The sequence below is a fragment of the Cervus elaphus genome, chromosome 11 (genome assembly GCF_910594005.1).
Source record: "Cervus elaphus chromosome 11, mCerEla1.1, whole genome shotgun sequence".
Taxonomy (NCBI): domain Eukaryota; kingdom Metazoa; phylum Chordata; class Mammalia; order Artiodactyla; family Cervidae; genus Cervus; species Cervus elaphus.
In genome coordinates this window covers 42,528,742-42,543,924 of record NC_057825.1, presented here as the reverse complement: position 1 = coordinate 42,543,924, position 15,183 = coordinate 42,528,742, and the positions used below count along the sequence as shown (strand labels likewise).

The window sequence follows — 15,183 nt, the reverse complement described above, 5'->3', positions numbered from 1 at the left end:
AGGGAAGAAACAACTATTCTACTATGTAAATATCTATTTCATATAAGTAATGTACATATTCAGAATGTTTAGTTAATTCTAAAAATTAGGCAGACTCCTAAGGTTTTACAAAGACAACTTAACTTCATACACTTTAATTCTTCACAGAGTAGAAAAAGGAAAGGAAGATACAAACTAAGCTTGAAGGCAGTGAATGATACTTTGTAAATATGGCAGCCCTTCTTTTTTTTTTTTTCTTTTCTCTTTTTTTATTTGTGATCTGAAAAATATGGAACGCTTCACGAATTTGCGTGTCATCCTTGCGCAGGGGCCATGCTAATCTTCACTGTATCGTTCCAATTTTAGTATATGTGCTGCCGAAGCGAGCACCCTTCTTTAAAAAAAAAAAAAATTACTTTGGGGCTATTTTGAGATAAAAAGTATTTCTTCCTGAGGATTTCTGGGCATTGATAACTAATGACCCACAGAACTTTACACAAAGTCACTCAGTCAAATCTAATAAAAGTAATTAGAGTACCACACTGAAAGCAATACGTATTTATTTTCTAAGGAAACTACCTCTCAGAACTTCAACCTGTAGGAGCTTCAAGGACCTTTAAGGAGACCTTGCCTCCACCCCACCCCACTGCCACCCCTGAACATTCTTGTTCACCCTGCCTATCTTTAGAGGCTTCTGAAGCAAGAAGGCAGGTGCCGCTTGAGGAATCCACGTTTTGAATTTGCTAACCAACTACTGCTAGACAGCTAACAACCATCATCGGGTAAAATCTATTTTATTTTCTATTTCTGGCCATAATAAAAATATTTTAAAAAGCAGTCTGTTAAAAAAAAAAAAAAACTATTCAGAAAAGACCATCACCAGGTTCATGACAAGCACAGAGGCAGTGCAAAAATTTCTTCATCAGCTACAGACCACGGGGCTCAAATTCCTCTGCCAGACCCATTTTCTGTGACAGCAAGGAAGACACAGAAGTACACACACATGGAAGTTCCCTCCTCAAGAAAAGGGAAGAAATCTGAAAAGCAAATCTGTATCAAGTATTATTAAAAAATGGAATAACTACTAAGACAGGTTCAGATTAAAACAGTTGCCACCTCGTTATCTCATTGGCGTGGCTAGAATTTTATGCAAACCTGTTCTGGTGTAGAGATGACCTTGGGACTTTCAGATTCCCTGAGTTTAACTCAACACTTCTGAACACCAGGGTGGGGTACTCCAGCCGGGCTGCCTGAAGCCGGGGAGCTGTGGCTGGCGTGGAATGATAAGCAGTCAGCCAGAGCAGAGCAAGGGGCTAAAGGTTGATCAGCAGCAAGTAACGCTTCATTATTTAATTTTCTGACCACAGGCACCATCAAGTAATACTTTTTATTTTTGTTGAACAGGTTCACAGAGACAGCTGAGTGAGTGAGGGAGTGACTGGGGGTGTGTGTGTGTGTGTCCTAAAGAGTCAGAAGCCCTTCCCCTTCACTGTTCTACTTCATGAAACTCCTCAGAAGCACACAAACGCCTGGTTTAGCCTCGTCTTTTCAGTTAACCACCTATGAAGGTTTTTAAAAGGAAGGAAAAAAAAAAGCTTAGGACTAAAGAGCAACTCTGCGAAGCTACAGGTTTCTGCAAGGGGACAGATAGTAAGGCCAGGCATAAATGAGTGTTCAGCACAGAGGTCTGCTGCTTGCTACCCGGAGTTACCAGAGAAACAAAGCTGCCTTTGGGCACCTAAAACTAGTCGGACCTGCTGTAGCAGTTGCGCAGTCGGCCCGGCGCTGTCCCCCGCTCTCCTCCCTCCGGCCCCCGCCCCACGCATCCGCATGGCTCACTCCACTCGGGGCGGCGCCGGGCGGGCACACTCGGCCCTGGTTCTGGCAGGCCCAGCTCTGGACACACGGGCGTGCAAGTGTGAGAGGAGGCCAGACGAGACAGCAGATGCCGACTCCATTCCGAACTGAAAGCTGCAGTGGGTGCAGAACACGGCTTCTGTGCTCCCGGGTTGCTAAGACAGATACACCAAATTGTGGGGCTGGCTGCTGGGACTCCAGGCAGGGATTCCCCTTTAAGTTCAGAGGAGGGACGGGAGACCTTGAGAGGAGACGAAGGAGGCTTTCTAGCTCCTGGGGCCCTCCGACCACAAAGAGAGCCGAATTCCCTTCCAAAAGGGAGTTTTCATTGTCTGTCTGGGGTGCTTGTTGAAATGACATGCATCTGTTTTGTCCTATGAGCAATCATATGTTTGCAAAGATATTCGTATGTTTTTATTTTCGAATTTCTATTTCAAAGAAAATTTTTAGACAGCCAAGCATGTTTTGTTTGTCTCATGATCTTCAAGGAAAAAAAAAAAAAAGCCAACAAGGCGTCCATTTATTACCCAGAATAGGAATGTCGTCTTTTTGGCCTGACATATGCCATTCACAGATTCATACAAAGAATGAACTGCCACACAGTGCTCATAGAGAAAGACACTGCTCCACACAAGGAGTGATGGGCACTCTGGGGGACAGTGCTGCTCACAGGACTGCCCAGCATCTGTATAGAGGGCAGAAGTTTGCCTTTAACGCCAATTGCACTGGCCACTGGAGACAATCATTTTGTTTAAAAGATATGCCAACTCTGGTGAGCTGCTCTTTCCTTCAAGAATATCAGAGCTAACTATATGTAAAGTAGATAACCAGTGGGAATTTGCTGTAAGACACAGGGGGCTCAATTGGGGGGCTCTGTGACAACCTAGAGGGGTGGGATGGGGTGGGAGGTGGGACGGAGGTTTAAGAGGGAGGGGACATATGTGTCCCTGCCACAGGCTTATTCATGCCAGTGTATGGCAGAGACCAACACCAACATTGTAAAGCAATTATCCTCCAAGTGGAAATACATTTTAAAAAAAGATTATTAGAATTAAATTAAATATCCACACATTTCTTTAAGCAGGAGTCCTAGCTTGGGGATTTCTGTCGGCTGTTAAAGGAATAATTATTAAAAGTTGGTAGAAAAGACATGATTTGTGCATATGTGGTGGCCACCGCATTTTTAGATGATCCTGTTCTGCTGGTCAGTGCTGATTAATGGAAAGACCGTGAAGGTGGGTGTTACCCTTATTTCAAGGCAATTTTCACTTAAAACTGGAGCTTGCCCTCTGGTGCCTTGAGCATACACCTGATCTTTGCACTCAGTAATCAGAGACACCTCTCTCTCCTCTCTCTTCCCCTACCCCACCCCTGCTTTGCCAAGAAACTACTGCAACTACAGCCATCTCCTACAGGACAGGCTGTAACAGTAAATATGAAATTTCTGTAGCAACATTTTTGAAAAATTCTACAAGTGAGTTAAGAGTTCATACTCCAAAATATCATATTAACCTACACATTTTTAAAGTCTATGTTACAATACTAACAAAGTTGTCTTGATTTTTTTTATATAAACAAAATATAAAATAAAACTTCATGCTTTTATTAGTATTTGTTTTTTAACAAGAAATCACAGCAAAAGAAACTTCTAAAAGTTTCTGTTGTAGTTTTTATCTCTATTAATAGTTAAAGTGTAAAATATTTTGACTATGGGCAAACTTTTACTATAGCTTGTTACCGATAATTTGAAGTATGCTTTTATTTTTATTTTGTCAGTTTAATTTTTGACAGAAAAAAATCTTGATTTATTTGTACATGTGTACATTTGTATCTTTAATGTCCCCTTATATGTTTATCTATTTTGTGTGTGTGCACCTTTCTAAGTAGTGTTGCAACTTATTCTGCCATTGGAACACTGTTTAAAATAGCATATGCCAAAAGCTATCAGCAGCTACACAAATTTGAGTTTTAAAATATCAAAATAAATACCATTTAACTATGCTCATTATTAATAATTTAGTGCATGGCAACTGGGTAAAGTTTATATTTCAGCTTCTCAATTAAATAAAAGGCTTTCAAGGGGACAATTCCACAAACAGAAGTCTGAAGAGTTTCTAAATGTGAGCTAATATCCCTTTCTTAGTTTTTTAAGGGAAACTGGCCCAAGCAGCTGTTACCTAAGAAGCTGTGACACTCGTCTGACAATAAAACTGTTCCCTAGGACATTCATGTCCTATACTTGGTTGGTATTATGAAATTTAAGTCTCCTATCTATTGTAATTACCCAAGGAACAGAGCTGAATGTTAAAAAAGAAAAAGAAAAAAGGCTGTCCGATCCATTTCATAAGATTTCTCACCTGAGAGCAACATGGTTATGCACATTTTAATTAGGAGGAGGGGAAAGAAATAAAGTTATTTTAAAGGGTTCCAAACTTGATGAACAACATAAACAACTTTACATTAACATATAATATCTCTAAGTAAATCACCAAAGTTAAAGGCAAACTTCCTAACATTTATCTATCTCTTTTTCCACAAAGAAATAGCTGAAATGAACAGCAAAGTGGAGATCCACAAACAAGCTCTTCTTGCTCGTGCCAGAAGCTGAGATCTCAGGATGGGTATTTTCATCCTTAGAGCACACCCTACCACACTCAAATCAGAATAGACTGCTATAAAAAGGGGGAGGAGTGGGAGGAGCTCCAGGGGTGAGTTATGGCTTCTGGGTAGCTGAACAACTAGGCCCCCCCCAGCCCCTCATCAGCAAAACAACGCAGAGGCTCTCAGGTGGACTGTCCTCCAGGGGTTGAGTGGAGCCAAGAGCCCACTTCACTCTTGTCAGAGACTCCTCTCTAATTATAAAAGGCTACTTTGAACACTTAAGGCCTCAGGGATCTGATTGGCTAGTACAACTTCTAGGCTCTTTACACACGTTATGGACATTTCTTAACATATATTGAGAAATCACAAAGCATATTTCATGAACAAAGCTTGAAAACATTTACTATCTTCCTTAAGACCAAAGGAGGCTGTCCAGCTTGATTCAAATGAAAACTGGTACAGTCTGAGACTGGATGTCTCACCTTGCTGATTGCCCTTCCTCATTAAGTGCCTGTAAAAACTTACTCTCCACCTCCTGAAACATCCTGAAACTAACCAGCTTGGGAGCAAAAAGTTATTCTAAGACAATGATGCCTAATCTTTTTGCGAAATTTAAGGCTAAACACAGAATTCTACTCCCATCTCAATCTATTACTATTATTTCTGCTAAAAGTAAGGTAACTGCTGGCCAAGGCGGGGGGAGGGGAGGGAATTTATGATTTTCTCTCGATGCAGGGGCGCTCTGACAGCACCACGTCTTGGTACAAAGTCCAGGGCCTGGGACAGCTGGCTCCCCTCGGCCCCCTCCCTCTCAGTCATAGGCGGTCACCACTAAGATGACTTGTAGATTTCTAACTTAAAAAACCAATGAGACATCAAGTTTAACAAACATACACATTCAAAATCAATTCACTTGGGCACGGGCGAAAGGAGGGCAGAGAGGAATGTTTCTAAGCTAAAACACAGGGCAACTCACAGAAATACACTAAAGCAAGCTGGATGCAAACCCGGCCACAGGACTGAAAAGTGAAGCAGCCGTCGCGCCAGCAATACGAGTCTTAAAAAAAAAAAAAAAAAAAAAGTCTCGCACGTTCACAACAACACAACCGCCACAACACGCACACAGATCCCAGCTGTAAAAGCGACAGCTCCGAGCTCCCTCCGCCCCACCGTTGGGCTCTGGTTAGCTCCCGACCCCTTCCTGACCCCGGTCCATGACTGCCCGTCCCCTGCCCTTCCCCCAGCAGATCTGCCCGAGAACGCCGGGGGTCCCTGGCGCCGGCCCCGGGGGTCCAAGAGCGCGGGGCCGGGGAGCAGCGGGAGGGAGCGCTCCTCCCGGTACCTGCTTCAACCCAGGTCCCTCTCGCCGAGGCTCCCGCGACCCTCGCGGCCGCCCGGGCCCCTCCTCCGCCCTCCAGGCTCACCCGGCCCTGGCCAGGTCCCAACGCTGCCCCCACCCACCCGGAGCCCCGCGCATCCGAGAATCCCCTCCAAGCCGGCGCCGGGAGAACTTACCACATGCAGCTCCACCTGGGAACTAGCACATCGGGAGGGGTTTCTGCCCACTCCTCAAGCTACTCCCGCTCCATGCGGAATCCCCCGCTCCGGGGGCCCGAGGGTGGCGCCGGGGAGCGGGCAAGAGGCGAGACCGAAGCTAAGACTCCGCCGTCCTCTGCCTGCGCGCTCGGAGCATTATACAATGGTGGAGGAGGAGGCGGCGGCGGCGGCGGCAGGCAGCGGAGGAGGAAGCCGGAGGCGGGCGGAGGGGGCGCCCTGACCGAGCGAGCGGCAGCCAGTGCTCCAGCACTCGCTGTGCAGGAGTGACGTGCGGCCAGCGAGCCTCCCGCGAGCTCCGGGCCTCGGGCTCAGCAGGCCCCGCCCCTCGGCCTGCCCCGCCCCCTCGACCGCTAGGCCCCGCCCCCTCGGTCGGGCCCCGCCCCCTCCCCCGGCGGTCCCGGGAGGCGCGATAAATGCTGAGCGGGGCCCCGGCCGCCCCAGGAGCAGGAAGGGGCAGGCGGAGCACGCGAGACGCCGGGTGGCAACGCCGCCCACGGCTCCCTTCCCAGCCGGCGCGCCCTTGATTTCCTTAAGGAAAAGCTTAAGGAGAAGGGGAGAGGAAACGAGACACTCCGGCCAGGGGACCACAACTAACCACCAATAATCCCCTCAGACCACTCATGCAAATGACGGAGCCGCTAGTGACAAAGGCGGCAGCGAGTGCCGCGCGCGCACAGACCGCTGAGTCGCGCGACCGCAAATATGACAAGCATCTCAGCTATTCGGCAACTTGGGGCCGGTTAGCCGGGCAGGCAGGGTCCCGGGGCCGAGGGGCGGGGGTGGATGGGGAAAGAGAAAAATCCGACCCCGGGGCGCGGTATGGTATCCACGCTGCCCGCGGGGTTTTCGAGACAGGCGTCCCGGGAGGGCGGGGGCCGCGCGTCCGCAGCTGAGACGCTCTCCGATGCCTGCGTCTCCGGACAGAAGAGTGGCCCTCGGAGTGTCCGAGGGGCGGGATGGGAGCTCCGGCTGGAGGTGGGGACAAATTCCCCTGGAGTGCTGTGTCCTCAGCCCAACACTTGAAATGGGTCACCAAGTCAAGAGTACTTTATCGGAACAGGACTGAAACGACTTTGCAGCCTTCGTGGCAGGCTTCAGCCGCGGTGCAAACCCGGCAGAGCCCACGCAGGTAGGGACGCCTGGCTTGGAGACGCAGGGGGTACCTAGGCGCAGTTTCACAGCTATAGCCTTTTCCTTCTCCTTAAGAAGTTCTGCTTTGAACTACCTATATTTATCAGGGAAATTTATACTAGTTTTGGGAGGCTTGTGTGTGTGGTGTAAATTTAAAAGTCCTAGGACAGGAGATCTCCCCTGGAAAATTAATGATTATTTTAAAAATTACATGCGCATTCAGTTTAAAGATGTTACCAAAAGGAATTCAGGCACCTTGAAATTTTGGTTGCCACCCCAATCAATATCGTCTCAGATCTCTTTGGAGTTTAATGCTCCACTATACTAGTTATATTTAAGGATAATAAAGCTTTAAGACCTAACATAAAGGTGATATAAGTCGTTAACATCAAGACAAGTTGAGACCTATTGGAACTGTGCAGTAATGATTTGTTATCAATCAGATTGAGGATATTATTGAAATTAAACCTGGGCTAAAATGTTGGTAGAGAAGAAAATGTTTCTAGTTTTATCTTGAAAGGGAATGAAAAAGATTTTTTACTGGACTCTCGATATAATCAAAAGGTTACACAAATTTTTCTTTTTTAAGTATAGCCAGTGCTAAAAGCTAGTGATTTATGGATATCTTTGGAAAATTTCATTACAATGGCATTCCAAATTACTCATCGTGGAAGTCGTGCTTGGGGCCCTCAGCACATCCTGCTCAGTTTGTGCCTAAGTGGTACAGTATTCACAAACATTTTGCCATGAGACCAAGATATTTTTCATTTCCAGAATTCTGCCTTTCAGAGAGGACACTACTAACAGATTCTGAACAACCCATTCACTTTAAAGAGAAGCCATTGAAATAGAAGCTGCAATAATCCTGTGGTATCTCTGTAGTGGAGGCCAGAGGCTCTCTTGAATTTAAAATAAATTTAAACTGTTATTCATAAATTAAAGTGAGCAGCAAGTTAGACTTGCATAATTTTTGTGACACTTGGATATTTTCTAGCAAATGAATTACTGGAAGAACTAAAGATCAAAGTGACAATTTCTGTGTCTCCAGAGTGGACGCATGATTTTGCTGAAGCACGAATTCTGTGTGCGCTCAGTAAAGGTCTGAGTTCTAAGGAAAGCAATCTTGAGTTCTGGGGTAAAGTATTTTTCACCTTCCCACACTTTTGAAGGTAAATGCCTTATCATTTTATATATGTTATATACAGGTATCTACGTTATATATGTGTCCCACTTCCCCTACTTTGAGATTCTGGCATCTTTTACCAAGAAGTCAAAGCATGAAGTGTTCATTTGAACATCTGCTCATGTGGTCCCTCACCAGGTGGTACACAGTCCCTTCTCCTAGGGCCAAGTCCCCCACAGCCCAGCACAGCAATTCCTGCCTGGCCCTGGGAATCCAACTCCATGAGGCTAAGGAAAGGCCCTCCCAGAGCTTTTGAAGTCAACTCCCTTTAGTATGCATGATTTTTTTAAAAAAAATATTGTTTATTCCTAGCAAATGAACAAGAAATGCTTAGTGAACACATAAGTGTGGTTTTCACACTTTCACTCTCTGGGACACTTAAAAGCCCATTTAAAATAATCCTACCCTCAGGATTTAGAGTTTCTCCCTCTCACTTGCACATACAAGAAATTAGGCCAGTCATCCACATTTAACTATCAGGAACATATCTGTTTAGGGAGAAAAGAAACACTGCTCTTGTAAGTATAGGACTGTGATGGTAATTTTTAAAAATACTCATGAGTTTAATTTCAGAGAGGTACTTCTCAACATTGCTTTGTGGTTCTGGGTACTAGTTTGCACTTCACTGCTTCTCTTGAAAGTTTCTGTACCCTCACGTCTTGCAAATGACCAGATGACTGCACTAACTGAAGGCCACTTTTAGCACTTAATTAATATGCACCAAAGAATTGACACAAGGACAAGCTAGCTATATAAACTGAGAAAGACTTCACAGCAGTTTTCAAACTTACCCTCTCTCATTTTGTTTTATCTTTCAAATTTCACAAGAAATACCGGTCATAATCATCCATCTATATACCCTGGAAATATTGACCTTACGCACCCCCCCCCATAAATGTTTCAGTTATTAAACACAATAATATAGCCAGCTGGGTTAAATCATCTTTTCATAGAAAATACAGAGAGTCTAACTGAATGTGGACTTCCCATTCACTGATCACTAAAATCTATTAGTAAATCTTCAAAATAAAGTCTGGAAGTCCCAAATCACCTAACTGATTATCAGAGAGTTGACACAGGATAGGATGACTAGGAAAACTAATGAACACTCTCACAAAGACAGCACAAACAGGTTCAGTACTTTTCAGCCACTGGCAAGTTAAAACTTGACGGTACCAAAGGAGCTGGTTAACTCATCTGCCTCTGCAAAGTCTTCTCCATCTCTTTGCCCAGCTCTTCACGTCAGGCTTTCTCCTGCCTGTCCTTGCAGTCATGCTTCACAAGAACAGAGCTTCAACTCCAGTGAAGAGCCACTCTTGCAGTTTCCCTCACTGTTACTAGGCTGCTTTGCAAGGATGGCCCCTTGTGTTCTGAGAAAGAGTCATTTTCCTGTGAGTGAACACACCTTTTTCTCTTTTAAAGATCTGACAATATTTAAATCCTAATTTAGAACAAAATCTTAATGATGATATTGGAATAAGACGCTCTTGAAACTCTTTTCTTTTTTCTGGTATCTTTGATTAGTCCCTTCTGTTTCTAGACGAGATGGCTTCTGTTGAGCATGAGCTTCCTCCCTACTTCACTGGCCACTATTTCCTGGTAAAATCCTCTGATAAATGGAGTGGCTCTCCTTAGACACTCCGGCTTTTGCTTTCATCTTCTCTCAGCTGGAAAGAGAAAGCCTTCCCTGGTGACAGTTCTTCAGTGCTCCCTTCCTGCCAGATGCTGCTTCTCCACGGCTGGTGGGTGCTCCTCAGAAACCTCTCTCCTTGTCCTCAGTTCCCCAGACAGCTCTACCTCTCTGGCCTCTACATGCTGGCCTATCTGCATGTTGACCCTGGACTTCCTGTCCATAAACCATGCTCCCTTCTTAAGCAATTCACTTTCTTCTCAAGGTACCTGGCACTTCTGGCTTCCCTAGAAAACTTGTATGAATGTTAGAAATTGTGCAGCCTCCAGACCATCCTTGTTCCTGGGACCAAGCCTGATAAGAGGAAGAGTCCTGGAGTAGGAGTTTGAAGATCTTGTACAAATTAATCACTATGACTGATCACTGACTTTTTAGTTTCTTAATCTGCCATGTCACAGATTAAGGATTAGCACTGGTTCTGGTGAAAAGAGCACATGTGGTTGGTCAGAAGATCTCAAGTGTAGTTCTTCAACCACAGTCAGCAAGGAAGCTGAATCAGGGCCTTCCCATCTTGAGGGCTGTGTCCACCTCCCGCCAGATGAGGCACTAGGGCCCAAAGGTTCCTGTAGCCCCTTCCCAGAGCTAAGAGTCTATGAAAAGGTGGCTACAATGGGGACTACCTTCACAGAGGAGTTTGAAAGAATATAAAACCAACTTCACATCCTATTTTCTGTGACACACATTCTCATATCTGTTGTAGAAATGATCTAAGATTGTGTACCTTTAAATCACCTATGAGTAAAGAGGTCATTTAAGAGAAGTAGGGTGATTTGGGGAGTGTAAATAACATATTTAAGCCACTTTTTGAAGTCCCAGATATAAAACTTCTACTTTAAGAAGTGAAAAAAAGGTCAAAGCTTTAATGTGTATAGATGCCCAGGAAATACCTCTGACTTCAGACTATTAAGTATGATACTATGAAGTATCATTAAAAATAAACATGTGGGCAGAGAACACAGTTTAAATGGGAACAGTGCAAAAGACAAAAAAAATGAATGACTACTTTGCCACTGTGAATTTTTATTGGTTTTCTGGAGGAGAAGGAACACTTAAGCAAGATTTTATCTTTTAGTCACCAATGCAGAATTGTTCTTTAAAGACATGTTGCCAGAATAAACAAGACTTTTCCAAAATTATCTAACTGTCCAATAATATTTGCTTTAAATTGAAAAAATATATATTTTAAATTAAAATATTTTTACACTTAAAATTTCAGAAAGGCAAAGTGAAAGCTGAGTACGAAGAAACCAAGGTAAACTATTCAGATAAACAGCAATGTTACATTAGATACATTTGTGCAACTCATCAATGGTTTTCCTAAACATGCTTTAAATATTGAAGGTTATCTTTCTAAGTAATATTTATTTCAAAACTGCTGTCTTTAGAGAAGTCTTGTTTGAGGTGTATGAAACTCCTTAAATGGTCAATTATCAGAGAAACTGGCTTTTAAGGAGAAAATAATAGTGTGAATGAGCTATATGTAACTTCCCTTTTTGAAAACAGAAGTTGAATCTGTAACACCAAATTTAGAAAGGAGAGTGGATGGCAGCAAATACCACGAGAATATCATCTATAGCATTGACGCCCACTGCCGTTCTGTTCTGTTACAAATAATGTACTCTCCACAAACTTGAGTTTGCTCAAACAATGCATGTATTTAGTTGTTCCTAAAGATGATTCTTTTAAAAGAAAATATACATATGAAAGAGTCATATCAAATTAAAAAAAAAAAACCTCATTGAAGAAGTGTCAGATTCCCTGACACTGGCTACGGTGATTCATTTGGCTTCATTACACAGAGGGCAGCATAGTACACACTGGGACAGCTGATAAACAGCTTTTGTGGGAATAGTAATGGCAATTTTAACATCATTTGTATTTCTGTTTACTTTTCTTTAAAAAATTAAAGCCCAAATTATAAAAGGTTGAAAAGAATTTTGATGAATCATTCATTTTCAATCAATCCTAATTTGTTACCACTTTAGAACTGTTAGACATCATGCTTTCAGTTTTAGTGATTTAAAAAAAAAGCTCTAGAGATAAAGACTCCAGAATTACTATTTCCACATTACAACCAAAAATGAAAAGTGAGAAAATAAAAACCTTTCCAAAAGTTTATCAGATGAAAAGAGTTAATGGAGAGCCACACCATTTATGGACAAGAATACTTGAAATACTATTCAAGTCTCCCCAAAACGCATCAATAAGTTAAATGTGATTCCAACTTAAATCCCAATGCTCCCCTCCCCCCTGCCCATGGAACTTAAGCAAATCCAGAAATCATCTGAAATTACAAAGGACAAAAGATAGCTTTAATAAGTTTAAAGAACAAGATGGAGGATGTGGCCTAACAGATATCAAGGCTTATTAAAAAGTTCTAGTAATTAAAACAGAGTGGTGCTGGCAAGAGATAAATAGATCAGCAGAACAGCATCAAGAGTGCAGAAACAGAACCACACATATGTGTAAGCATAAAGTATGACAGAGGTGAGGCAACAGATCAGTGGGAAAGAATAGGCTATTCAATATATGAGTAAAGGTCACCCGGTTACCTCCATGAAAAATAAAATTAGGTACCTCAGATTTTTTTTTAAAAAATATTTCAGGTGGACTAATGTCTAAATATGTGAAACAAAACTTAAAAACATTTAGGAGAGAATATACGAAAATGATTTATGGGCTCAGAATAAGGAATGTGTGATTATTCTGTTGCTTAAGATTCATTCTCTTCTTTGCTCTGTGCCTGGAAATGTTGACCCCTAGGGACCAAGCACCTTTGCCAACCAGCTTCCAGCTGGATTCCTCAACAGAAAGAGACCACTGGGTCAGAGGGGAGAGAGGTTGGGCTATTTCTTCCCTGCTCCTTCCTACTTTGGGCTCCTGTTAGAGCAGGACCACATAGCCACAGTTTCTGCAGGTGGCCCTTTCTCCAGGGCACTCACTCTCATAGATTCTAGCAACACCATTTCCTCCCCTTTCCCCTGTAGACCTGAGGATAGTAAGATCTAAGTTCTTGGTCTTCCATGCTTCAAGTTTTGTCACATCTCTGTCAAAAGTCCCATCATTTATGTCTCTTTAGTTGAATCATTTGAGTGAAATACTGTTTCCTGCTGAGACTTTGACTATTAAGAAACAAAATGGCCAGGGCCTTCTCTGGCGGTCTAGTAGTTAAGACTTCATGATTCTAATGCAGGGGGCGTGGGCTCAGTCCGTGGTTGGGGAACTAAGATCCCACATGCCACCTGGCACAGTCAAAAACAGAAGAAAAGAAATAAGACAGCCAATGCACAAACTATAAAGAAAAAGACCAATAACTTGGATTATATTAAAAATTAAACATCCATTAAATAAAATACAATATAAACAAGATAAAGACAAGTGAAAGACCATTGAGTGATGGGATATAATTCATATAATCAACAAAAGATTAATATTTAGAAGTAAAAAAGAAACTCCGAGTCAGTTTTTTTTTTTTTAATATAAAACCAACAGAAAAATGGGTAAAAAGAGGAAACTCAAATATCCAACAAACGTGAAGATACTCAATCTCCTCAGTTTACAGGAAAAATGCAAATTATAAAAGGTTAGTTCACAGCTCTCCACTTGACCACTTTGGAGATAATGTGACATTAGCTAGTGGAGCTGGATATGCACACACCCTGCCCACATACCTGCAGTCTTTCTCCATGAGGGTTGCATGAGAAAATAAGCCCTATAGAAAAGAATTCAAGTGACTATTTCCTCAATTCTCCCAAGGGTGGTATAAAGGTAAGAACCAGTGGTTGCTGGTAAATGTTTAACAACTGGCTGGGGTGGGGGTGGGGGTGGAGAATGGGGAAAGAAGGAAAGAAGCCCTTTTTGAAGCATTTGCTGATTTCTGTGGTGTAAATACCCCACCGGGGCTGATTTCAAACCTCCCCACTGAACTCAAGCATTACAAAGAGATTGGTGTGATCGCTGTTAGGAGCAGGTATCAGTCTCCAGCTCTAGCCCCAAACGTGAACCATTCTAGACTTACAGGACAGGAGACAATTCATTACATACAATAGATGCCTTAGGATGCATTGCATGCATGCTTAGTCACCCAGTCGTGTCTGACTCTTTGCGACCCCATGAACTGCACCCCACCAGGTCTTCTGTCCATGAGGATTCTCCAGGCAAGACTACTGGAGTAGGCTGCCATGCCCTCCTCTGCTTTAGGGTACTGGGGCTTAATTTTCTGGAGGAATTCTGGATGAGAAGGGCTAAATCTAGAGAGACTCTTGTTTTCATCCCTCATGGAGACATAGAAGAATGTTTATAGTAGTTTTGCTTGTAATAGCTAAAGGAGAATTAATCAATACATTTGAAAGTTATGGTGGTTAAGAAGTACTACGGTTACCAAATATCAACATGGTTAAATCTCAAAAACAATGTTGAGTAAAATAAAGCCAGTTGTAAAGTATGTACAGTATAATATCATTTATATAAAATACTTTACAACATGCAAAACAATGTTATATATTGTTTACCAATACAGATGAATGCAATTATAGAATAAAAACATTAGAGACCAAAAATATTCAGGAAAGTGGTTAATTTTCATAAATGGAGGAGTACTGGAATCAGGGAGAGAGACTACAAATTTCTTTGTTAAAAACATGAAAAGCAAATAAATATGTTGTAGCAAACCATTTAAATGTACTGTTTTAGATTTCAAGACATTAAAAAATACATTTTCTTCCCTTTTTTATGGTTCCCATAAAATAGAACTTTGTAAGGTTTTTTCCCACAACTTCTAATATCTATTAATAAAGCAATGGGTAATATTTATATTTCATGCATTTAACTTCATTATTTCAGTAATGACTTAATTCCTTTTACTCATTTGATATGACTGGCAGACTATAGTCCATGGGATTGCAAAAAGTCAGACATGACTGAGCACACATGCACATGCATACTGTCCTTCTCTCTCTCTCTTAATAACAGACTGCAAAACTCAATGACAGTGCTAGCGTAACTGAAAGTTGTTAATAGGAAGCCCAACTGACAAGGCAAGTATGAGAGAATAATTGGTTTAAAGCCAGTATTTGGGGTGTATTTCTCACCCATCAGGCTAACTTCTATCATGCTGCTGCTGCTGCTGCTGCTAAGTCGCTTCAGTCTTGTCTGACTCTGTGAGACCCCATAGATGGCAGCCCAC

The 15,183-nt window shown here is 42.6% G+C and overlaps 1 protein-coding gene and 1 non-coding gene across 3 annotated transcripts in view; both read right to left on the bottom strand.

The window, feature by feature from the left end:
• The window catches only part of SERTAD2 (SERTA domain containing 2), a 112,599-nt gene that overhangs the window by 16,993 nt on the left and 80,423 nt on the right, over positions 1 to 15,183 (bottom strand). The window contains exon 1 of one of the 2 annotated variants that reach the window (XM_043917654.1): positions 5,953 to 6,279. The exons of the other annotated variant lie outside the window; for it this stretch is intronic. The gene's annotated coding sequence lies outside the window, so the exon portion shown is untranslated. Of the gene's footprint in view, positions 1 to 5,952; positions 6,280 to 15,183 lie in introns of those variants that run through there. 2 annotated transcript variants of the gene reach the window in all.
• LOC122704086 lies at positions 263 to 369 on the bottom strand. Its single transcript, XR_006343718.1, has one exon. It is a non-coding gene; the product is annotated as a U6 spliceosomal RNA (small nuclear RNA).